The sequence below is a fragment of the Tasmannia lanceolata genome, unplaced genomic scaffold (genome assembly GCF_043159265.1).
Source record: "Tasmannia lanceolata isolate RefF3 unplaced genomic scaffold, GAP_Taslan_0.1 ptg000023l, whole genome shotgun sequence".
In the NCBI taxonomy this organism is placed as follows: Eukaryota; Viridiplantae; Streptophyta; class Magnoliopsida; order Canellales; family Winteraceae; genus Tasmannia; species Tasmannia lanceolata.
The window spans coordinates 17,361,718-17,386,595 of NW_027518700.1; positions in this window are offsets into that span (position 1 = coordinate 17,361,718).

Here is a 24,878-nt window from a genome sequence, read left to right on the forward strand (position 1 = left end):
AAAATTAATAATTTAATAATATTAATAACCGACAAAAATAATAATTTAAATAAAATAATCATTACGGTCAAAAAACAATAATTAATCACCGACAAAATTAATAATTTAATAATATTAATCGACGAAAATAATGATTTAATAATATTAATCGACCTGGTACTGTTCACGCAACCTTTACTATTCACGAAAATAAAAATTTAATCCTATTACTATTCAAACAGCTGTTACTATTCTCGATAATTTAATATTAATAATCAACGAACAGTCAAACATGCAATGATGAAACGACAAAAAAAATTAAAAATAAATAAATAAATAAACATAAAAAATGAAAATACCTGAGCGTAAGGGTGGCCGGAGTTGGGGCCGGATTCCGGCACAGCCGGTCGGAGGTGGTGATGATCGGACTCCGACGAAATTTCTGTCGGAGAAGAAGATCCTTCTCTCTCTCTCTTTTCTCTCTGCAGATCTCTCCTTCTTTCTTTTTTTTTCTTTTTTTAAAAATAAAATAAAAAAAAATAAAATAAAATGAAGAAGAAGAAGTTGGAAGTGGGGTGGAGGAGATGGTGGTAGGGCTGGAAATGGCCGAATAGTGGTGGTTTGGGTTTTGCAGAGGAGAAAAGGGGAAAATGAAGGAGAAGGTGGAGATGGTTCGACGGTGGTGATCGGATTCCGGCAAGCTTGCCGGAATCAATGGAGGTGGTGGCTGTTGGTGGTTGTGATTGGGTGAAAGCTCGATCGGAGGTGGTGATGAGGGAAAATATGGGCGGCTCCGGTGGGATGTGGTCGGAGGAGTTGGGTTGCAGAAATAGGATGGAGGCAAAGATGAGGTGGTGGCCGATCCGATCGGAGCTCCGGCACCGTTGCCGGAGGAGAAGCTCTCTCTCTCTATCTTTTTTTGTCTTTTACCAATGAGCTCTCCCCCTTTCGTTTTTGATTTTTTTTTTATATAGGTTAAAATAACCTGTTGATATCCCCGCACCCCCATTTGATGGGCGCACAAAAATGATAAGGCGCGCCCGTAACCTTTGTCCCATTCGGTCCAGGTTCGGCCCCACCCAGGATAAATCACCCCCCTTCTGCGCATTTACACTACAGCACCGTCTTAGCTCGTTTGCTAGGCAAACGCGATCGGATTTCGACGAAATTTTGCGGGGACCTAGCTGGGACCCAAAGCTAGCCTAGGGTTAAGTTTGGGACCCTAACTCATTGATTTGATGGGGATTTTTGCAAAACTGGAAGGGTTTAGGGCACGGTCAAAATGGGGTGTCTACAGATGCCCCTCTTTGGCAGAGCGCGCTTGTCGCGCGAATGTCAAAGCTGAACAGACAACACATTTTGACTGGCCCAAGATTTCGAACAGAAGGGATGCAAAAGGGTGGCGAGATGGATCGACGAGACACATTCTCATCGAGAAGGAATGATAAGATGAATTGACGAGACAGAATCTCGAAAAGAAAACTGAGATGGACTCTCAAGTGGTAATGAGACAGACTCTCACACAATGCAGAATGGAATGATTAGACAGCATCTATTTAAGCCATTCAGGGATTTGGAGATTGTAAAGCGGAATGATTAGACAATATCATGATCAAACCTAAATTTGGATCTGGGACAAGCGAAATGATTAGACAGCATCTTGATCATTCCTGAATTGGGATCTGAGAAGACAGCATCTTAACAGATGAACACAGCGGAATGATTAGACAGCATCATGATCAAACCTGGATTGAGATTTTGAGAAGACAGCATCTTGACAGACGAACGTTGCGGAATGATTAGACAGTTATCATGATCAAACCTGGGATCTGAGAAGACAGCATCTCGACAGATGAACGAAGCGGAATGATTAGACAGTTATCATGATCAAACCTGGATTGAGATCTGAGAAGACAGCATCTTGACAGACGAACGTTGCGGAATGATTAGACAGTTATCATGATCAAACCTGAATTGGGATCTGAGAAGACAGCATCTTGACAGATGAACAAAGCGGAATGATTAGACAGTTATCATGATCAAACCTGGGATCTGAGAAGACAGCATCTTGACAGATGAACGAAGCGGAATGATTAGACAGTTATCATGATCAAACCGGGATTGAGATCTGAGAAGACAGCATCTTGACAGACGAACGTTGCGGAATGATTAGACAGTTATCATGATCAAACCTGAATTGGGATCTGAGAAGACAGCATCTTGACAGATGAACGAAGCGGAATGATTAGACAGTTATCATGATCAAACCTGGGATCTGAGAAGACAGCATCTTGACAGATGAACGAAGCGGAATGATTAGACAGTTATCATGATCAAACCGGGATTGAGATCTGAGAAGACAGCATCTTGACAGACGAACGTTGCGGAATGATTAGACAGTTATCATGATCAAACCTGAATTGGGATCTGAGAAGACAGCATCTTGACAGATGAACGAAGCGGAATGATTAGACAGTTATCATTATCAAACCTGGGATCTGAGAAGACAGCATCTTGACAGATGAACGAAGCGGAATGATTAGACAGTTATCATGATCAAACCGGGATTGAGATCTGAGAAGACAGCATCTTGACAGACGAACGTTGCGGAATGATTAGACAGTTATCATGATCAAACCTGAATTGGGATCTGAGAAGACAGCATCTTGACAGATGAATATAGCGGAATGATTAGACAGCATCATGATCAAACCTAAATTGGGATCTGAGAAGACAGCATCTTGACAGATGAACACAGCGGAATGATTAGACAGCATCATGATCAAACCTAAATTGGGATCTGAGAAGACAGGATCTTGACAGATGAACACAGCGGAATGATTAGACAGCATCATGATCAAACCGAAATTGGGATCTGAGAAGACAGCATCTTGACAGAAGAACACGGCGGAATGATTAGACAGCATCATGATCAAACCTGAATCGGGATCTGAAAAGACAGCATCTTGACAGATGAACATAGCGGAATGATTAGACAGCATCATGATCAAACCTAAATCGGGATCTGACAAGACAGCATCTTAACAGATGAACACAGCGGAATGATTAGACAGCATCATGATCAAACCTGAATCGGGATCTGAAAAGACAGCATCTTGACAGATGAACAAAGCGAAATGATTAGACAGCATCATGATCATTCCTGAATTGGGATCTGAGAAGATAGCATCTTGACAGATCAACACGGCGGAATGATTAGACAGTTATCATGATCAAACCTAAATTGGGATCTGGGAAGACAGCATCTTGACAGATCAACACGGCGGAATGATTAGACAGTTATCATGATCAAACCTGAATTGGGATCTGAGAAGATAGCATCTTGACAGATCACCATGGCGGAATGATTAGACAGTTATCATGATCAAACCTAAATTGGGATCTGGGAAGATAGCATCTTGACAGATCACCACGGCGGAATGATTAGACAGTTATCATGATCAAACCTAAATTGGGATCTGGGAAGATAGCATCTTGACAGATCAACACGGCGGAATGATTAGACAGTTATCATGATCAAACCTAAATTGGGATCTGGGAAGATAGCATCTTGACAGATCAACACGGCGGAATGATTAGACAGCTATCATGATCAAACCTAAATTGGGATCTGGGAAGATAGCATCTTGACAGATCAACACGGCGGAATGATTAGACAGCTATCATGATCAAACCTGAATCGGGATCTGAGAAGACAGCATCTTGACAGATGAATATAGCGGAATGATTAGACAGCATCATGATCAAACCTGAATCGGGATCTGAAAAGACAGCATCTTGACAGATGAACACAGCGGAATGATTAGACAGCATCATGATCAAACCTGAATCGGGATCTGAAAAGACAGCATCTTGACAGATTGACAACAGCGGAATGGGTGCTCTAAGGGAGACTTTAGTGAGGTGCTCTCAGGGAGACTTTGGTTGGGTGCTCTCAGGGAGACTTTGGTGAGGTGCTCTCAGGGAGACTTTAGTGAGGTGCTCTCAGGGAGACTTTGGTTGAATGCTCTCAGGGAGACTTTGGGTGGGTGCTCTCAGGGAGACTTTGGGTGGGTGCTCTCAGGGAGACTTTAGTGAGGTGCTCTCAGGGAGACTTTGGTGAGGTGCTCTCAGGGAGACTTTAGTGCGGGTGCTCTCAGGGAGACTTTGGTTGGGTGCTCTCAGGGAGACTTTGGTGAGGTGCTCTCAGGGAGACTTTAGTGAGGTGCTCTCAGGGAGACTTTAGTGAGGTGCTCTCAGGGAGACTTTGGTTGGGTGCTCTCAGGGAGACTTTAGTGAGGTGCTCTCAGGGAGACTTTGGTGAGGTGCTCTCAGGGAGACTTTAGTGAGGTGCTCTCAGGGAGACTTTAGTGAGGTGCTCTCAGGGAGACTTTAGTGAGGTGCTCTCAGGGAGACTTTGGTTGGATGCTCTCAGGGAGACTTTAGTGCGGTGCTCTCAGGGAGACTTTAGTTGGGTGCTCTCAGAGAGACTTTGGTTGGGTGCTCTCAGGGAGACTTTAGTTGGGTGCTCTCAGGGAGACTTTGGTTGGGTGCTCTCAGGGAGACTTTAGTGAGGTGCTCTCAGGGAGACTTTGGTGGGGTGCTCTCAGGGAGACTTTGGGTGGGTGCTCTCAGGGAGACTTTAGTGAGGTGCTCTCAGGGAGACTTTGGTGAGGTGCTCTCAGGGAGACTTTAGTGCGGGTGCTCTCAGGGAGACTTTAGTGAGGTGCTCTCAGGGAGACTTTGGTTGAATGCTCTCAGGGAGACTTTGGGTGGGTGCTCTCAGGGAGACTTTAGTGAGGAGCTCTCAGGGAGACTTTGGTGAGGTGCTCTCAGGGAGACTTTAGTGCGGGTGCTCTCAGGGAGACTTTGGTTGGGTGCTCTCAGGGAGACTTTAGTGAGGTGCTCTCAGGGAGACTTACACGGATGATGCCTCAGGGGTCTTACATAGATGGGATGCCTCAGGGGTCTTACACAGATAGGATGCCTCAGGGGTCTTACATAGATGATGCCTCAGGGGTCTTACACAGATGGGATGCCTCAGGGGTCTTACACGGATAGGATGCCTCAGGGGTCTTACACAGATGATGCCTCAGGGGTCTTACACAGATGGGATGCCTCAGGGGTCTTACACGGATGGGATGCCTCAGGGGTCTTACACAGATGATGCCTCAGGGGTCTTACACAGATGGGATGCCTCAGGGGTCTTACACGGATGGGATGCCTCAGGGGTCTTACACAGAAGGGATGGATATTTCTTTTGATTTTGATTGATTGATTTATTGATTCAGATTGATTCATTTGAAAATTGCTTTGTCTCTTGCCGAGAAAATGGGATTGCGAGTTCTTTGCTGAGGACCAGACTCACATGATCTGCTGAGGTTCTGAGTATTGATCATTTCTTCTGAGAGAACTGAATTTTGCTGGAGATTGAAGGCTGCGTGAGCAAATTCTAGACTTCGCTAGGGAAACTGATTTTCTTGGAGAATTGACTCTTCTGAAGAGTGGAATCAACTGAGGAGTTTAGAGGTTTGGCTTGAGATGTGCTCGTACCCCTCTTATCTTAACTTGCTGGAGGCCTTATTACTGATTGCCTTTGTGTGCTTGACATCTTTTATGACGCGAGTCATAAAAGATGCCCCTAGTATATTGTGTTTCCATGACAGGAGTTTTAAGGAGGCAGGACAATGATGGTTGAAGAAAAGATGTTTCATTTCATGAAGGCTTGAGGTTGCACAGTTTTTTTTTGTATGGAGAGAGTAGGACAATCACAATGATGGCTGGGTCTGAGAATCCCTTTTTTTTGCATTGCTCACTTTTGGAGGCTTAAGGTCTCTGGTAGGTTTGAATAAGATGTCTCTCGCCCCTTCTGATACCTAAACCAGGATTTACTCTGAATTTTCTTTGCATTTTGGAGGACACGCTCCCATTCTTCCAGCACCCGACAGTTTGGACTTTGCAAGGAGAGGGAACACAAATATGGAGGAACAGATTTCCAAGGACTCAATCAAAGAAGACTCTTTTTGCTTTAAGGACTCGACTCGCTTTCGACTCACTCTTGGATCTGATGTGTGTGGAACCCAGATCCGGGACGGGCGTGAGGGGACGGGCCCCCGCGCGAGTCTCTAGATCATCCACGTGAAGGAGAGCCCCACCAAGGAACCCTCGAAAGAGTGCCCCTCACAGCATGAGCGGCGATGTAAAGTGAGATACCTCTCGATTCGGGAACTAGCCCGGATTCGAGACGCACCTTAAGCAAAGAAAGAGTCGCCATCCAAGGAAGTGGGCCCTGGATCCCATGCTGTGCTCTGTCGCAACAGATAACCAGAGATACAAAGGGTTCGTGCCTGATGACGAATGGGGAAGGGATTAGGCGCCCCCAATTCGCCCAAGTGCTAGCACCTGGTCTCTTATGCCATTTATTATTAATTTTGAAGAGTTTTGGGAGAAAATCATGTGAAATGGGAACGAATATCTCCGAGATAACGTCTAGCTAATCATGCATGTCGCGGAGATGAATAAGAAGCACACACAAAAGAAATGAAAGATATGTCGCCTAAGAATAGTTAGATTATATGTGACATGCCTAATTGGTGTCTAAGTTCTGGTGGACAAGCACATGCATGCTACAGCTAAAGGTATAGGATCTGTACATGAAAATAAGAAAACACAGCAAAATACGCAACACACGACTCAACAAGACAAATCCTAAAATTCTAATGTAGGACTTGACTCGGACCAGGATGGCCATCCATCCTAGCTGCACTACGTATCCCGGCCTCGGGAAGAATCAGAGCCAACGTAGTTCGGTGTCCTATGCTAAACTACAATGCCTAAACCTCTAGGACCGCTATCCTAGACTCGATCAACTAGACTCGACTAGTTTTTAAAGCTTTTTCTGCGATTGCTTAAATTCAAGTGGATTGTGATTTTTAGGACTCTCTATATGTCCTAACTAATGCAGGTTGTTTAGCCTTAAGCTAATGCAGGTGGGCCCTACATCCTATGTGTATCTAGGCTGTGCAACATAAAGAAAACCATGGGCTGACTATATGCTTCCTAGTCTAGCCATCGGTTCGACTAAGTGTCTGACCGATCGACTCGAGGCCTCCTAACTCTAGGGACACTCACACGACAGGACACACCACATCAATACAAATCAAGACCGACTCCTAACTCTAAAACACCCTAAATATCTAGGACAGACTCCTAACTCTAGGGGAAGATCTTTTTGAAAAGGTTTTGAAGTTTTTTGTATTTTTTGGAGGTTTTGAAGTTATGAAAAATGGTGAAAGTTATGAGAAATATTTACAAAAAATGGTGACTGAAAATGGTGAAAGGGTGTAAAAATGGTGTCTAAAAATGGTGACTGAACTCAGGGTGCCAGCAGCACGCCTGAGCTGCCTACGTACCCCTCAGCTAGGGATCAAGTCATCCGTAGTTCGGACCGAATTCCTAACTACTCTGCACATGACTCAAGATTTTTTGAGATTTTTGATTTTTAAAATGTTTTTGGATTTTGAATTGTTTTTGAGATGTTTTTGAATTTTCAAGTGTTTTTGGAATATTTTTGTTGTTTTCAAGTATTTTTGAAATGTTTTTATTGTTTTTTTGACACCAGAGAATAAAATCCTATCATCATAAGGGTAGGGAGACTTCTGGAATCCCGCAAAGGTTGGACATCATCCTATACTTTGCGGGGGAACGAACAGGAAAATAACTCGGCAAGGGTTGGACAGCATCCTATACCTTGCAGGAGTGGGTAAAGATCACGACTTGATGAGAGGATGGACAGAATCCTAACCCCTATGATGATAGGAAAAACTCCTGGACTGACTGAAGGACTGACTCCTGTGCTGAAGACTGTTATAATTACTATTTATAATTACTATACAAGATTACTATTCAAAAATACTATTCATAATTACTATTTATAGGTACTATTCAAAACTACTATTCATAATTACTATTTATAAGTACTATTCAAAACTACTATTCATAATTACTATTTATAAGTACTATTCAAAACTACTATTCATAGTAGGACTCGTTGATGTGGGACCCGCTGTTGTGGGACCCGCTGTTGTGGGACCCGCTGTGGGACCCGCTGTGGGACCCGCTGATGTGGGACCCGCTGTGGGACCCGCGGATGTGGGACCCGCGGATGTGGGACCCGCTGTGGGACCCGCGGATGTGGGACCCGCGGATGTGGGACCCGCTGTGGGACCCGCTGAGACCCGCCGCTGTGGGACCCACTGATGTGGGACCCGTGTAGTGCGAAGAATGAATAATTATAAAATAAAATAAAAAAATGAACTTACACCACAAGAGATCCAGGAAGGTGTTGACAGAGTCGTGCTTGTGTGGGGCCCGCTGATGTGGGACCCGCTGATGTGGGACCCGCTGGAGGTGGGGCCCGCTGGAGGTGGGGTGGAGGAGATGTGGATGCCGGTGGAGCTCCGGTGGTTGGTTGGGAGGATGTCGGAGAAGGTGGCCGGAATCCGGTTGGGTTGCCGGAGGAGAAGAGGTGGTGGTCTGTGGTGGATGGAGGGTCGGATGATGGTGGTGGTGATCGGTGGATGGCCGGTCGGAAATGGGTTTGGCCTCGCCGGATTCCGGCTGGGTTGCCGGAGGAGAAGACTCTCTCTCTCTCTCTCTCTCCCTCTCTCTCTCTCTACAGATCTCTCCTCTCTCTCTCTCTCTCCCCTCTGCAGATCTCTCTCTCCTCTTTCTCTTTTTTTTTTTCTCTGGTTTTCCTCTCCCTCTGGTTTTTTTCTTCTCTCCCCTCCCGTTTTTTTTTTCTTTTTTGTTTTCTTTCTTTCTCTGCGAGAGAGAGAGATCAGAAGACCCATGATGACGAGTCATCATGAGGGGAGAAAATGAGAGTCTTTTGTCCCCCTCTTGTCCCCCCTAATTCCCTTAAATTTTGCAAAAAAATAAATAAAAAAATAGAAAACAATTTTCAAATGGCATCGGATGCCATACGAAAACCAAAACTACTCATTACGCCCATTTTTAAAAACGAAGAAAATGATGACCGTCCTTATTCTCTCTTTGACCACATAAGCGGGTCCCACAACAGCGGGCCCCACACAAGCGGGCCCCACGCAAGCGGGTCCCACATCAGCGGGCCCCACATCAGCAGGTCCCACACAAACGGGCCCCACAAAAGCGGGTCCCACACAGGCGGGTCCCACACAAACGGGTCCCACACAAGCGGGCCCCACATTCTCTTTTGCTCGGATTAATTTCATTCATTTTCCGTCTGACCTCGGGATTTTATTCGAATATGCGGGTTTAGGGCCTTGTCAAAATGGGGTGTCTACAGATGCCCCTCTTTGGCAGAGTGTGCTTGTCGCGCGAATGTCAAAGCTGAACAGACAACACATTTTGACTGGCCCAAAATTTATTTTACAAAGATTGAACTCGTGGAGGGAATAGATGTCTCAGGGGTCTCACTCGAATTGGAGGGAAGGGATGCCTCAGGGGTTTTGAATGAAAAGGATTTTGATTATTGGCTTGATGCTCTCAAAGATGCTCTCAGAGAGACTTTCGTTTTAAAATTTCACATTCAACATGACTTAATATTAATTTGGTGAAATGCTGGACACATAACTCAGCATTCAAAACATATTGGTGAGATAGCCTCCCACCAGAGAAATAACTCGAGTAACACATCGGTCACACTCGAGTAACACATCGGTCACACAGGTATTCCTGACTCCGCACTTGGGTGACGGCACACTGTGGAACGACGGACCATGACTTGACAACAAAATAACTAGAGAGAGTTGTTGTCCAGCTTTTCACCAAATTAGACAAGGAAGAACAACAGTTGAATGAAAATTTTGATCAGGGGTCCATGGTAATAAGCCATGAAGAGCCTTGCAGAAAACGAGGGTCCACGGTGGTGAACCGTGAAGAGCCAAGCAAACGGGAATCGAGGGTCCATGGTAGTAAGCCACGAAGAGCCTCGCGGAACGAAATTTATTTATATTTTTTTATTTTTAGGAAACTAGAAATCGAGGGTCCACGGCAACAAACCGCGAAGAGCCAAGCCATAATCCGGGGTCCGTGGTAATAAGCCACGAAGAACCTTGCAAGAAAGATATTGAGTGATTAATGGATTAGAAAAACTGAGAATCAAGGGTTCATAGCCATAAGCTATGAAGAGCCAAGAAGTAATCGAGGGTCCACGGTGACCAGCCGTGAAGAGCCACGCAATGAATCTAGGGTCCATGGCAAGAAACCATGAAGAGCCCAGCAGAAAGGAATTTAGGGTCCACGGCAATACTCCGTGAAGAGCCAAACATTGAATTTGGGGTCCATGACAATAAGCCATGAAGAGCCCAACATGCAGAAACAAATGATATGTAAAAGATATGAATGGAATGACTATGAATAGTGGGTCCATGATATTTCTGGAAGGACATATCACGAAGAGCCAATCGGGGAGCATGGGTCCATAGTATACCTGAATGGTAGACCATGAAGAGCCAAGAAGTAATCGAGGGTCCACAGCAACAAACCGTGAAGAGCCACGCAATGAATCTAAGGTCCATGGCAAGAAACCATGAAGAGCCCAGCAGAAAGGAATCAAGGGTCCACGGCAATACTCCGTGAAGAGCCAAACATTGAATTTGGGGTCCATGACAATAAGCCATGAAGAGCCCAACATGCAGAAACAAATGACATGTAAAAGATATGAATGGAATGACTATGAATAGTGGGTCCATGATATTTCTGGAAGGACATATCACGAAGAGCCAATCGGGGAGCATGGGTCCGTAGTATACCTGAATGGTAGACCATGAAGAGCCAAGAAGTAATCGAGGGTCCACGGCAACAAACCGTGAAGAGCCACGCAATGAATCTAAGGTCCATGGCAATAAGCCACGAAGAGCCTAGAATGAAATTTGGGGTCCATGACAATAAGTCACGAAGAGCCCAACAAGAATAACAAGTAATGGAGATGAATGAAATGAGCATGGAGAGCGGGTCCATGATATATCCTAAAGGACAGATCACGAAGAGCCATTCAGGGAGCAAGGGTCCATGATGTGCCTGCCTGACAAACCACGAAGAGCCTTGGAAGGACAGTGATATTGCTGAGAATTGATTGATTTCGAATGATGATTTTTTTTTTTTTTTTTTTTTTTTAGACTGATTGCCTCTTGCCGAGGAAATTGGGAGTATGAGTTCCTTGCTGAGAATTGGACTCAGATAACTTGCAGGGATTTGGATATTGACCATTTTTTCTGATTTTGCCGGGGATTGAAGGCTGCGCGAGCAAATTCTAGACTCCGCTTGGGAAACTGATTTTCTTAGAGAATTGACTCTTCCGAAGAGAGGACTCAACTGAGGAGTTTAGAGGTTAGGCTTGAGATGTGCTTGTACCCCTCTTATCCTTACTTGCTTGAGACATTGTTACTGATTGCCTTTGTGCGCTTGACATCTTTTATGACGCAAGTCATAAAAGATGCCCCTAGTATATTGTGTTTCCATGACAGGAGTTTTAAGAAGGCAAGACAATGATGGTTGAAGAAAAGATGTTTCGTTTAATGAAGGCTTGAGGATGCAAAGTTTTTTTTTTTTTTTGTATGGAGAGAATAGGACAATAACCATGATGGCTGAGTCTGAAAATCTCTTCTTTCGCATGGCTCACTTTTGGAGGCTTAAGGTCTCGGGTAGGTTTGAACAAGATGTCTCCCGCCCCTTCTGATACCTAAACCAGGATTTACTCTGAATTTTCTTCGCATTTTGGAGGACACACTCCCATTCTTCCAGCACCTGACAGTTTGGACTTTGCAAGGAAAGGGAACACAAATATGAAGGAGGAACAGATTTCCAAGGACTCAATCAAAGAAGACTCTTATTGCTCGAAGGACTCGACTCGCTTTCGACTTCGCTCTTGGATCTGATGTGTCATTTTTTAAGGGTATGGCTTAGTCACTCTTAGAGTATTTCGAAGACCGTGTCAAGAGGCACTACTCTCCTTTTTCGGTGTTTAGGTCATGGTTATTATCCCTTTTGGATTGCTCGGTTTCAATGCCCCAGTTTAGAGGAATGTTAAAGTAAGCTTGCTGGCACTACTTGGACCCCGAGATTTTACGCTGGTTGAAGGCTGTTTCTCCATCTCAATGATTCACTTTTTGTTGGAAGTCGTTGCCATTGACCAGATTGCCTTGTCAGGTTTTCAATCTGGCGGACCGCTTGCCCTAACTTTTGCCTGGTTCGCCCTTTCGGGTTTTCAATCCAGCGGGCTCGATACCCTAACTTTTGCCTAAGCTGAATTTTCAGTTGTCAACTTAGCGGGTAAATGACCCTAAATTTTGCCTAGACCGCCCTCCCGGGTTTTCAACCTAGCGGGTCTTCAAACTCCATCATTTTTTCTTCTTGACTTTGAACCTCTGCTTGTTCACCAGAAGGACTTTCTAGGCGGGCTTGGGTTCAAAAGGGTTAGATATCGGAAGTTCAAACGATTTGGATCGAATCTGGTCTTGCCAGACTACCTACGTACCCCAAAAATGGAGGATCAGATCCGCGTAGTTCGCTTTGGGTTTAACAAAGAATGGTTTAGCTTTTTAGCTTCAAAAGTTTGAAAAGGGGATGATTTAGCTTTTATCCCCAAGGATTTGACCGAACCTGAGTTGATCAGGTTGCCTACGTACCCCCGAAGAGTTGGGGATCAGGTCCGCGTAGTTCGGGTTGAAATGCCCCTGGTTTGCGGGTGTTTGAAAAGAATGTTTGATTCGGTTGAGGCTCAAAGGTGTTTGTAAAAGGATTCTTCAAACTTGGGATTTTTGGCGTTTAAGGCTCTGGCGTCCAAGGATGGCCTTCTGATGTTTTGGCATACAAGCTTCTTGAATGGCTAAGGTTCAATGGCTTTGAACTTTTTTTTTTTTTTAGGAGTCTGGCGGCATTTCCTGGCAAGACTTCATCTGCACTGTGCAAGCTAGACTGATTGAATTCCCACTTTTTCTTTGGGATCTCGCACTGATGCTCAGTATTCTAAGACTCAGGGTCTTCTATGAATGCTGAAGATGATTTTGAAATTTTCAATCCATTTATCGACTCTGCTTCCTGCGATTCTGACGTTCTTGAGGAGTTGACGTGGGGCATGCTCCCTTCTCCTTTCTTCTCTGGATTCTATCTTATTTTTCTTTGTTCATTCTGATTTTAATTTTTTTGCTTGGATGTGGGGAATGCCCCTACACCTGGAATGTTTTAACTTGAAATTCCATCGCAATGTATAGCCCAAGTATTCTTTTTGGGGTTCATGCTCTATGCTCATGACTTTGTTGTCTGAAAGTCTTCTCTCAATTTTTCATTCATTGCATTTGATGTCTGGTATTCTTCATTTGAATTTTTTTTCTTTCGACCTGATGTCTGAAGCTGAGGGTGACTCACGTTGAACAGTGCCAAGGCACGCTTCTGATTTATCCTCATAGGACCAAGCAACACTTCCTTGAACCCTCTAAATAGGTTTATCGACTCTTTGCACTCTTCGGGAGATTTTGCCAATCCTTATTTCCCGAGTTTCGGATTTCGATACCACTATCCACGGTATCAATTTCATCTTCAAGTGGCTTTGCTCGACGCTCTTCCTCTCGTTTGATTATCTTTCAAATCTCGAGGAGAATTTCATCGGCATCCTCATTCGAGGAGGGTGTCTTAATTTGTTTATTAACATTAGATCCAAGAGTGAACATATACAAGAATATTGACGACACTGGAATCAAATGTTCTTTTCATTGAATGTTTGAAGTACATACAATGATTTTTGATGCGCCACGATAGGCTCTCCATCAAATTCAGCAAAAGATTGGACATTGGCTCACAATGAGAGAGACCGGTAAACACAACATACTTAGAATTGATACTGACATGGTTAGACTTACCAACTTTGACAGGAGGGTTGGTATACACACTTCAAAACAAATTTCAAAGATGAGACACTTTATCGGAGGCAACGGATTGGCGCTGAAAGTTCAAGGACAACGTGCCTTCATTAATGGCGATAATGATCGGAAAGAGTAATCCTAGAGTTAGAATCTCAGAAGGGAGGGTCTCTTCGGTTTCTGTTGACCCAGCTCAAATTGTTCTTTGGCACCTGACAATGGCAAGGCTTTCTCTGGTATGATATTTTTCTTTTCTCTTCCCAATCATTTTCCAGCCCAGAGGTGGTACAGGTAAAGGTGGTAAGATATATGAAGGGTTGAATGGGTGAAATGGTTCCCATGGTGGGTGTAGGAGGTGCAACACGGTTAGGTGTAGGGTTCTTGGAAGCACTTGAGTTCAAGAAGAATGAGGGGATCCCTGTCTATCAGGTCATGGATGTCATCACCATCTCTCTTATTTCTCTCAAGACGAGACTTTCAGCATACTTAGCCATCTGGACAATGTGAGAGGAAAAAGGTATAGTGGGCTAGACCAAGCGAGTTTAGAGATGAAAGCTTTTTTGGGGTTGATGGTAGACGAGTGACTAAGACTCCTGTCATGGACACCATAAACACTAGGCTCAATGAGAATTAATCGCATGACAATGTAATGCGCAAGTTGAGACAAAAGGTAGCGCCAACACATCCTTCCCTTGGATCAAAATCCGACAGCTTAATGGTTGTACATGAAGATGTGGTACGACAAGTACATGGTTTGTCAACAAGCCTAAAAGGATGATGACCACACTCAAGGTATTTAGAGAAAATTCGGCAGCATAACGGCTATACCAGGAGATGTGGTAAGGTAAGCACATGGTTTGTCAATGAACCCAAAAGGATAATGATTACGCTCAAGGGTTCTAAAAAAAAATTGGCAGCATGACGGCTATACTAGGAGGGTCTCAGCAACTAAACATGAAGAGTATGCCGTCATGGTCAAGATAAAGCAGGGTTCTCAGCAAGAACACACACTCCGATAATGATAATGGCAAGATAGACTCATAATCGACATGCGGAGTGATCTGATCAGGATCGATCAAATGATCAGGCTCACGGAAAACAGATCATGACTAAAAAGAGCTAAGAATCTGATGATAATCCACAGAATGGATAGATGGGGAAAAATTGATTAGATTAGAAGGAAACCTAACTAAGAAGCAAGCCCTAATCTAATAATAAATGTATACATATATATATACATCCTAACCAGGGGCACCAACCCTAGTCTAATCTAGCGCAGCCAAGAAGATCTTGACTCAGAAGTGTCTGTGAGTGTACTAGATAACGCGGCGGGTAACCACGGTGTGACTTACCCTCCTACACTACACGGGTAGGCTGACTTCTATCCTAGGCTCACATATGCTGGTCGCACATGTTCGTCCTATATGAGTACATATATATAGTGTCCTAGCAAGGGTTCCCTAATTTTGGCTCTAAAGGGAGAAACTAATATATATACATAATATAATGAAATAAAAGTAGGGCCCAGGCATTTCTGCAGGGTACTATGCTTATGACCATACCCTTGATGTATAACGCCAGCACACCCAGCATTATACAAAGTATGTTCATTGCTCATCGGCTGCTGTAGAACACCAGCACACCCAGTGTCTACGGCTGCAGCTCCGGCGCATAGCTCGGAAATAGATACAACGGTCCCCATCTGGTACGCGTCATATCTATTCCCTAAGGCCAATAATGAAAAATAATGAAAGAAATAAAGAATATGACAATGTATGATGTGCAGTGTGTGAATCCCTTGTTTTAATTACGCACCTACTTGGTGCCCCTGGATTTCTAACGACAAAGTTCCCATTTAGCTTGATTTTGACCCAAATTTCTTCAAAATTAATTAAAATGGCATTTTTACAGAGTTAGGCAATGTTTCAAAAACTCCCCAGCAGAGTCGCCAGCCTGTGGAACCCAGATCCGGGACGGGCGTGAGGGGACGGGTGTGGGACCCGATCCCGCGAGAGGGGTGGTGGCGCGAGAGCCGCCACGCACTATCTCTTGGTCTCTCGTACCCACGCGATTGGCGTGTGCCTTTTATTATTAATTTTAATTCATCTTTTATGTGAACTTGGGATCACTAAGGCAATCCGAATTCCACACAAAAGAGACTGACAGAGTCGCCACCTAGATGTGGGATCTAGGACCCATAATTAACCAGAAATCTAGACTCGCTACCTGGTTACAAGAATGGAAGGTATGGGGATTTATCCACCACATGCACCATTCCTGCCCGATAATCGGTCTTCAATTCCAAAAGTTAACTCTTTTAAATTCATTTTTAATGGCTCATTCAACTCTCTGTTAATGTGCTATCTATGTGACATGCATCCTATGATCTAATTTCAATGTGAATCCTAAATGTGTATCTTGATTTCTTAATTGGTTTGGATTCAATCTAAGTGAAAGTTCTCCTAAAATTCTAATTTCATGGAAAATCCTAAGTGATTTGATTGTTTCAACAGTTTTAAAAAGTGATTAGCCCGAGTCCTCAGATGATCTGGTATTCATCCAAAGAAGCCTACGTATCCCCGCCTCCACGAGAATCAAGGCAACGTAGTTCTTCGCGCCTATTCTAAGCTAGGATGCCTAAGACACCTAGACTTCTATCCTAGACTCGATCTAAAAGACCGAACCGGTTATTAAAGTTTCTTGTACGATTATTTAAATTTCAGTGAATTGTGGATTTTATGACACCCTATATGCCCTAACTAAATGCAGATTAGCCCTAAGCTAATGCAGGTGGTTCTTACAACCTATGTGTGACTAGGCTGTATTTCCTACGGAAAACCAAGGGTGGACTAGCGTATCCTACTCTAGTCATCACTCGGCGATATGGATCGCCGACTGACCGGACGGAGGCGCTCCTATAACTCTAGGACAGACCTCTAACTCTAAAACAAGCACACAGCAAACAATCAATCAAACAACCTATCAAAAGAAAAACCCTAACTCTAAAACTCTTTATCTAGGAGAAACTCCTAACTCTAGAAGAAGATCTTTTGAAAATAAGATTTTAAAGGTTTTTTAAGAAGGTTTAAAATAGTTATTTACAAAAAAGTTTGGCTGGACTTGGGATGTAAATCCCAAGCTGCACTACGTACCTCGGAAGAGGATCAAGCCAACGTAGTTCGAAACGAACTCTCAAACTACGCTTCTAAAAGAAACACTCACACTTCAGATTTTTTAAGGTTTTTTTATATTTTCAAATGTTTTTGATATTTTTAAAGTTTTCAAATGTTTTTGAGTTTTAAATTTCTAATGTTTTTGGATTTTAAAGCTTTTCCAATGCTCAGGACCTTTAGATGTTTTCAATCTTAAAGGGAACACGCAAGAACAACCACAAACTAGGGCAAAGCCCTAAATCCAAAAGGGGAAACCCCGAACAAACAACTAACGTCTCAAAGAGACGAACCATAACAAGAAAGATAGCGTCCCAAGAAGAGAGAAAACGATCCAAGATCCCAAGCAAGCAAAGCTCTAATAAGACTGAGTTAGCCTCTAATTAAAGCGAAGTAATCAACAACTCTAAAGGAGAAACTCCTAACTAAAAATATTAAAGAAGGGTACAAATGAGCAAAAGAGAATGTGGGACCCGCTGGTGTGGGACCCGTTTGTGTGGGACCCGCTGATGTGGGACCCGCTTGTGTGGGACCCGCTGATGTGGGACCCGCTTGTGCGGAACCCACAAAGTGGGACTCACCATTAGCATGACTTAACTTTCTCTACCATTTCCACTAACTTCATTTTTCCCTTTAAAATAACATCATTATCTCCATTACCATTATATATTCCATTATTCCCACCACCATTCCCACCATTACCATTATATATTCCATTATCCCCACCACCATTCCCACCATTACCATTATATATTCCATTATTCCCACCACCATTCCCACCATTACCATTATATATTCCATTATTCTCCACCACACCCACCATTCTCATTATTTATTTCCACCTCTCCACTAAGTTTTTCACTATATAAAGAGAGGTGATGAGAAGGAAAAGAGGGAATGGTCTCGTCTGTGAAAGAAATAAAGAATATGACAATGTATGATGTGCAGTGTGTGAATCCCTTGTTTTAATTACGCACCTACTTGGTGCCCCTGGATTTCTAACGACAAAGTTCCCATTTAGCTTGATTTTGACCCAAATTTCTTCAAAATTAATTAAAATGGCATTTTTACAGAGTTAGGCAATGTTTCAAAAACTCCCCAGCAGAGTCGCCAGCCTGTGGAACCCAGATCCGGGACGGGCGTGAGGGGACGGGCCCCCGCGCGAGTCTCTAGATCATCCACGTGAAGGAGAGCCCCACCAAGGAACCCTCGAAAGAGTGCCCCTCACAGCATGAGCGGCGATGTAAAGTGAGATACCTCTCGATTCGGGAACTAGCCCGGATTCGAGACGCACCTTAAGCAAAGAAAGAGTCGCCATCCAAGGAAGTGGGCCCTGGATCCCATGCTGTGCTCTGTCGCAACAGATAACCAGAGATACAAAGGGTTCGTGCCTGATGACGAATGGGGAAGGGATTAGGCGCCCCCAATTCGCCCAAGTGCTAGCACCTGGTCTCTTATGCCATTTATTATTAATTTTGAAGAGTTTTGGGAGAAAATCATGTGAAATGGGAACGAATATCTCCGAGATAACGTCTAGCTAATCATGCATGTCGCGGAGATGAATAAGAAGCACACACAAAAGAAATGAAAGATATGTCGCCTAAGAATAGTTAGATTATATGTGACATGCCTAATTGGTGTCTAAGTTCTGGTGGACAAGCACATGCATGCTACAGCTAAAGGTATAGGATCTGTACATGAAAATAAGAAAACACAGCAAAATACGCAACACACGACTCAACAAGACAAATCCTAAAATTCTAATGTAGGACTTGACTCGGACCAGGATGGCCATCCATCCTAGCTGCACTACGTATCCCGGCCTCGGGAAGAATCAGAGCCAACGTAGTTCGGTGTCCTATGCTAAACTACAATGCCTAAACCTCTAGGACCGCTATCCTAGACTCGATCAACTAGACTCGACTAGTTTTTAAAGCTTTTTCTGCGATTGCTTAAATTCAAGTGGATTGTGATTTTTAGGACTCTCTATATGTCCTAACTAATGCAGGTTGTTTAGCCTTAAGCTAATGCAGGTGGGCCCTACATCCTATGTGTATCTAGGCTGTGCAACATAAAGAAAACCATGGGCTGACTATATGCTTCCTAGTCTAGCCATCGGTTCGACTAAGTGTCTGACCGATCGACTCGAGGCCTCCTAACTCTAGGGACACTCACACGACAGGACACACCACATCAATACAAATCAAGACCGACTCCTAACTCTAAAACACCCTAAATATCTAGGACAGACTCCTAACTCTAGGGGAAGATCTTTTTGAAAAGGTTTTGAAGTTTTTTGTATTTTTTGGAGGTTTTGAAGTTATGAAAAATGGTGAAAGTTATGAGAAATATTTACAAAAAATGGTGACTGAAAATGGTGAAAGGGTGTAAAAATGGTGTCTAAAAATGGTGACTGAACTCAGGGTGCCAGCAGCACGCCTGAGCTGCCTACGTACCCCTCAGCTAGGGATCAAGTCATCCGTAGTTCGGACCGAATTCCTAACTACTCTGCACATGACTCAAGATTTTTTGAGATTTTTGATTTTTAAAATGTTTTTGGATTTTGAATTGTTTTTGAGATGTTTTTGAATTTTCAAGTGTTTTTGGAATATTTTTGTTGTTTTCAAGTATTTTTGAAATGTTTTTATTGTTTTTTTGACACCAGAGAATAAAATCCTATCATCATAAGGGTAGGGAGACTTCTGGAATCCCGCAAAGGTTGGACATCATCCTATACTTTGCGGGGGAACGAACAGGAAAATAACTCGGCAAGGGTTGGACAGCATCCTATACCTTGCAGGAGTGGGTAAAGATCACGACTTGATGAGAGGATGGACAGAATCCTAACCCCTATGATGATAGGAAAAACTCCTGGACTGACTGAAGGACTGACTCCTGTGCTGAAGACTGTTATAATTACTATTTATAATTACTATACAAGATTACTATTCAAAAATACTATTCATAATTACTATTTATAGGTACTATTCAAAACTACTATTCATAATAACTATTTATAAGTACTATTCAAAACTACTATTCATAATTACTATTTATAAGTACTATTCAAAACTACTATTCATAGTAGGACTCGTTGATGTGGGACCCGCTGTTGTGGGACCCGCTGTTGTGGGACCCGCTGTGGGACCCGCTGTGGGACCCGCTGATGTGGGACCCGCTGTGGGACCCGCGGATGTGGGACCCGCGGATGTGGGACCCGCTGTGGGACCCGCGGATGTGGGACCCGCGGATGTGGGACCCGCTGTGGGACCCGCTGAGACCCGCCGCTGTGGGACCCACTGATGTGGGACCCGTGTAGTGCGAAGAATGAATAATTATAAAATAAAATAAAAAAATGAACTTACACCACAAGAGATCCAGGAAGGTGTTGACAGAGTCGTGCTTGTGTGGGGCCCGCTGATGTGGGACCCGCTGATGTGGGACCCGCTGGAGGTGGGGCCCGCTGGAGGTGGGGTGGAGGAGATGTGGATGCCGGTGGAGCTCCGGTGGTTGGTTGGGAGGATGTCGGAGAAGGTGGCCGGAATCCGGTTGGGTTGCCGGAGGAGAAGAGGTGGTGGTCTGTGGTGGATGGAGGGTCGGATGATGGTGGTGGTGATCGGTGGATGGCCGGTCGGAAATGGGTTTGGCCTCGCCGGATTCCGGCTGGGTTGCCGGAGGAGAAGACTCTCTCTCTCTCTCTCTCTCCCTCTCTCTCTCTCTACAGATCTCTCCTCTCTCTCTCTCTCTCCCCTCTGCAGATCTCTCTCTCCTCTTTCTCTTTTTTTTTTTCTCTGGTTTTCCTCTCCCTCTGGTTTTTTTCTTCTCTCCCCTCCCGTTTTTTTTTTCTTTTTTGTTTTCTTTCTTTCTCTGCGAGAGAGAGAGATCAGAAGACCCATGATGACGAGTCATCATGAGGGGAGAAAATGAGAGTCTTTTGTCCCCCTCTTGTCCCCCCTAATTCCCTTAAATTTTGCAAAAAAATAAATAAAAAAATAGAAAACAATTTTCAAATGGCATCGGATGCCATACGAAAACCAAAACTACTCATTACGCCCATTTTTAAAAACGAAGAAAATGATGACCGTCCTTATTCTCTCTTTGACCACATAAGCGGGTCCCACAACAGCGGGCCCCACACAAGCGGGCCCCACGCAAGCGGGTCCCACATCAGCGGGCCCCACATCAGCAGGTCCCACACAAACGGGCCCCACAAAAGCGGGTCCCACACAGGCGGGTCCCACACAAACGGGTCCCACACAAGCGGGCCCCACATTCTCTTTTGCTCGGATTAATTTCATTCATTTTCCGTCTGACCTCGGGATTTTATTCGAATATGCGGGTTTAGGGCCTTGTCAAAATGGGGTGTCTACAATGTGTTATTTTTCAAGGGTATGGCTTAGCCACTCTTAGAGTATTTCGAAGACCATGTCAAGAGGCACTACTCTCCTCTTTCGGTGTTTCCGTCATGGTTATTATCCCTTTCAAATTGCTCGGTTTCAATGCCCCTAGTTTAGAGGAATGTTAAAGTAATCTTGCTGGCACTACTTGGACTCCGAGATTTTGCCCTGGTTGAAGACTGTTTCTCCATCTCGATGATTCGCTTTTTCGTTGGAAGTCATTGCCATTGACCAGATTGCCTTTTCAGGTTTTCAATCTGACGGACCGCTTGCCCTAACTTTTGCCTGGTTCGCCCTTTCGGGTTTTCAATCCAGCGGGCTTGATACCCTAACTTTTGCCTAAGCTGACTTTTCAGTTGTCAACTTAGCGGGTGAATGACCCTAAATTTTGCCTAGACCGCCCTCTCGGGTTTTCAGCCTAGCGGGTCTTCAGACTCCGTCTCTTTTTCTTCTTGACTTTGAACCTCTGCTTGTTCACCAGAAGGACTTTTCTAGGTAGGCTTGGATTCAAAAGGGTTGGGTATTTCTTTTGGATTTCAAAGTTTCGACCGAACCTTGATCGGCCAGGTTGCCTAAAGTATCCCAAAAATGGAGGATCAGGTCCGCGTAGTTCGCTGGGGTTTGGAACACAATGATTTGGCTTTAAGCTCAAAGGTTGAAAGGGAATAATGTGACTTTTATTCCAAAGGTTGAAAGGGAATAATTTGACTTTTATTCCCAAGGTTGACCGAACCTGAATTGATCAGGTTGCCTACGTACCCCCGAAGAGTTGGGGATCAGGTCAGACGTAGTTCGAAACGAACTACCCCTGGTTTGTGGGTGTTTGAAAAGAATGTTTGATTTTGTTGAGGCTCAAAGGTGTTTGCAAAAGGATTTTTTTTTTTAAAAAAAAAAAAAACTTGGGATTTTGGCATTTAAGGCTCAGGCGTCCAAGGATGGCCTTCTGGTGTTTTGGCATACAAGCTTTTTGAATGGCTAAGGTTCAATGGCTTTGAACTTTTTTTTTTTCTTTCTCTTTTTTTTTGAGGAGTCCGGCGGCATTTCCTGGCAAGACTTCATCTGCACTGTGCAAGCTAGACTGATTGAATTCCCACTTTTTCTTTGGGATCTCGCACTGATATTCGGGATTCTACGACTCTGGGTCTTCTCTAAATGCTGAAGATGATTTTGAAATTTTCAATCTATTTATCAGCTTTGCTTTTTGAGATTCTGACGTTCTTGAGGAGTTGACGTGGGGCATGCTCCCCTCTCCTTTCTTCTCTGGATTCTATCTTTTTTTTATTGGATGTCGGGGAGGCCCCTACTCCTTGAATGTTCTAACTTGAAATTCCATCGGAATGTATAGCCCAAGTATTCTTTTTGGGGTTCATGTTCTATGCTCATGACTTTGTTGTCCGAAAGTCTTCTCTCAATTTTTCATTAACTTCACTTGATGTCTGGTATTCTTCGTTTGAAATTTTTGCTCTTTTGACCTGATGTCTGAAGCTGAGGGTGACTCACGTTGAACAGTGTCAAGATACGCTTCCGGTTTATCCTCATAGGACCAAGCAACACTTATTTGAACCCTCTAAATAGGTTTATCGATTCTTTGCGCTCTTCGGGAGATTTTGCCAATCCTTATTTCCCGAGTTTCGGATTTGGATACCACTATCCACGATATCGATTTCATCTTCGAGTGGCTCTGTTCGACGCTCTTCCTCTCGTTTGATCAGCTTTCAAATCTCGAGGAGAATTTCATCGGCATCCTCGTCTGAGGAGGGTGTCTTAATTTGTTTATTAACATTAGATCCAAGAGTGAACATATACAAAAATACTGACGACACTGGAATCAAATGTTCGTTGCATTGAATGTTTGAAGTACATACATTGATTTTTGACGCGCCACGATAGGCTCTCCATCAAATTCAACAAAAGATTGGACATTGGTTCACAATGAGAGAGACCAATAAACACAACGTACGTAGAATTGATATTGACATGGTTAGGCTTACCAACTTTGACAGGAGGGTTGGTATACACTCTTCCAAACAAATTTCAAAGATGAGACACTTCATCGGAGGCAACGGATTGGCGCTGAAAGTTCAAGGACAACGTGCCTTCATTGATAATGATTGGAGAGAGCAATCCTGGAGTTAGAATCTCAGAAGAGAGGGCCTCTTTGGTTTCTGTTGATCCAGCTCAAATTGTCCTTTAGCACCTGACAATGGCAAGGCTTTCTCTGGTATAATGTTTTCAAGGAGTTCAAGCTCTGACATTTTTCTTTTCCCTTCCTAATCATTTTCCAGCCCAGAGGTGGTATAGGTAGAGGTGGTAAGATCTGTGAAGGGTTGAATGAGTTGAATGGTTCCCATGGTGGGTGAAAGAAGTGCAACACGGTTATGTGCAGGGTTCTCAGAAGCATTTGAGTTCGAGAAGACTGAGGGGATCCCCGTCTATCAGGTCATGGATGTCATCACCATCTCTCTCATTTCTCTCAAGACGAGACTTTCAGCATACTCAGCCATCTGGGCAATGTGAGAGGAAAAAGGTATAGCGGGCTAGACCAAGCGAGTTTAGAGATGAAAGCTTTTTGGGGTTGATGGTAAACGAGTGACTAAGACTCCTGTCATGGACATCATAAACACTAGGCTCAATGAGAATTAATCCCATAGCAATGTAATGTGCAAGTTGAGACAAAAGGTAGCGCCAACACATCCTTCCCTTGGATCAAAATCCGACAGCTTAACGGTTGTGCATGAAGATGTGGTACGACAAGTACATGGTTTGTCAACAAGCCTAAAAGGATGATGACCACACTCAAGGTATTTGGAGAAAATTCGGCAGCATAACGGCTATACCAGGAGATGTGGTAAGGTAAGCACATGGTTTGTCAATGAACCCAAAAGGATAATGATTACGCTCAAGGGTTCTAAAAAAAATTGGCAGCATGACGGCTATACTAGGAGGGTCTCAGCAACTAAACATGAAGAGTATGCCGTCATGGTCAAGATAAAGCAGGGTTCTCAGCAAGAACACACACTCCGATAATGATAATGGCAAGATAGACTCACAATCGACATGTGGAACACGGTCTGATCAGGATCAATCAAATGATCAAGCTCACGGAAGACAGATCATGACTAAAAGAGCCAAGAATCTGATGATAATCCACAGAATGGATAGATGGGGAAAAATTGATTAGATTAGAAGGAAACCTAACTAAGAAGCAAGCCCTAATCTAATAATAAATATATACATATATATATATATATATATATATACATCCTAACCAGGGGCACCAACCCTAGTCTAACTAGCGGAGTCAAGGAAGTCTCGACTCAAGACAGACTGATGAGTGTACTAGGACCGTTGTAGCCATGTCAAAATGAACTACCCTAGTCTACAAAGGGGACAAAGCTCCTAACTCTAGGCTCCACACGTGTGAGCAACAC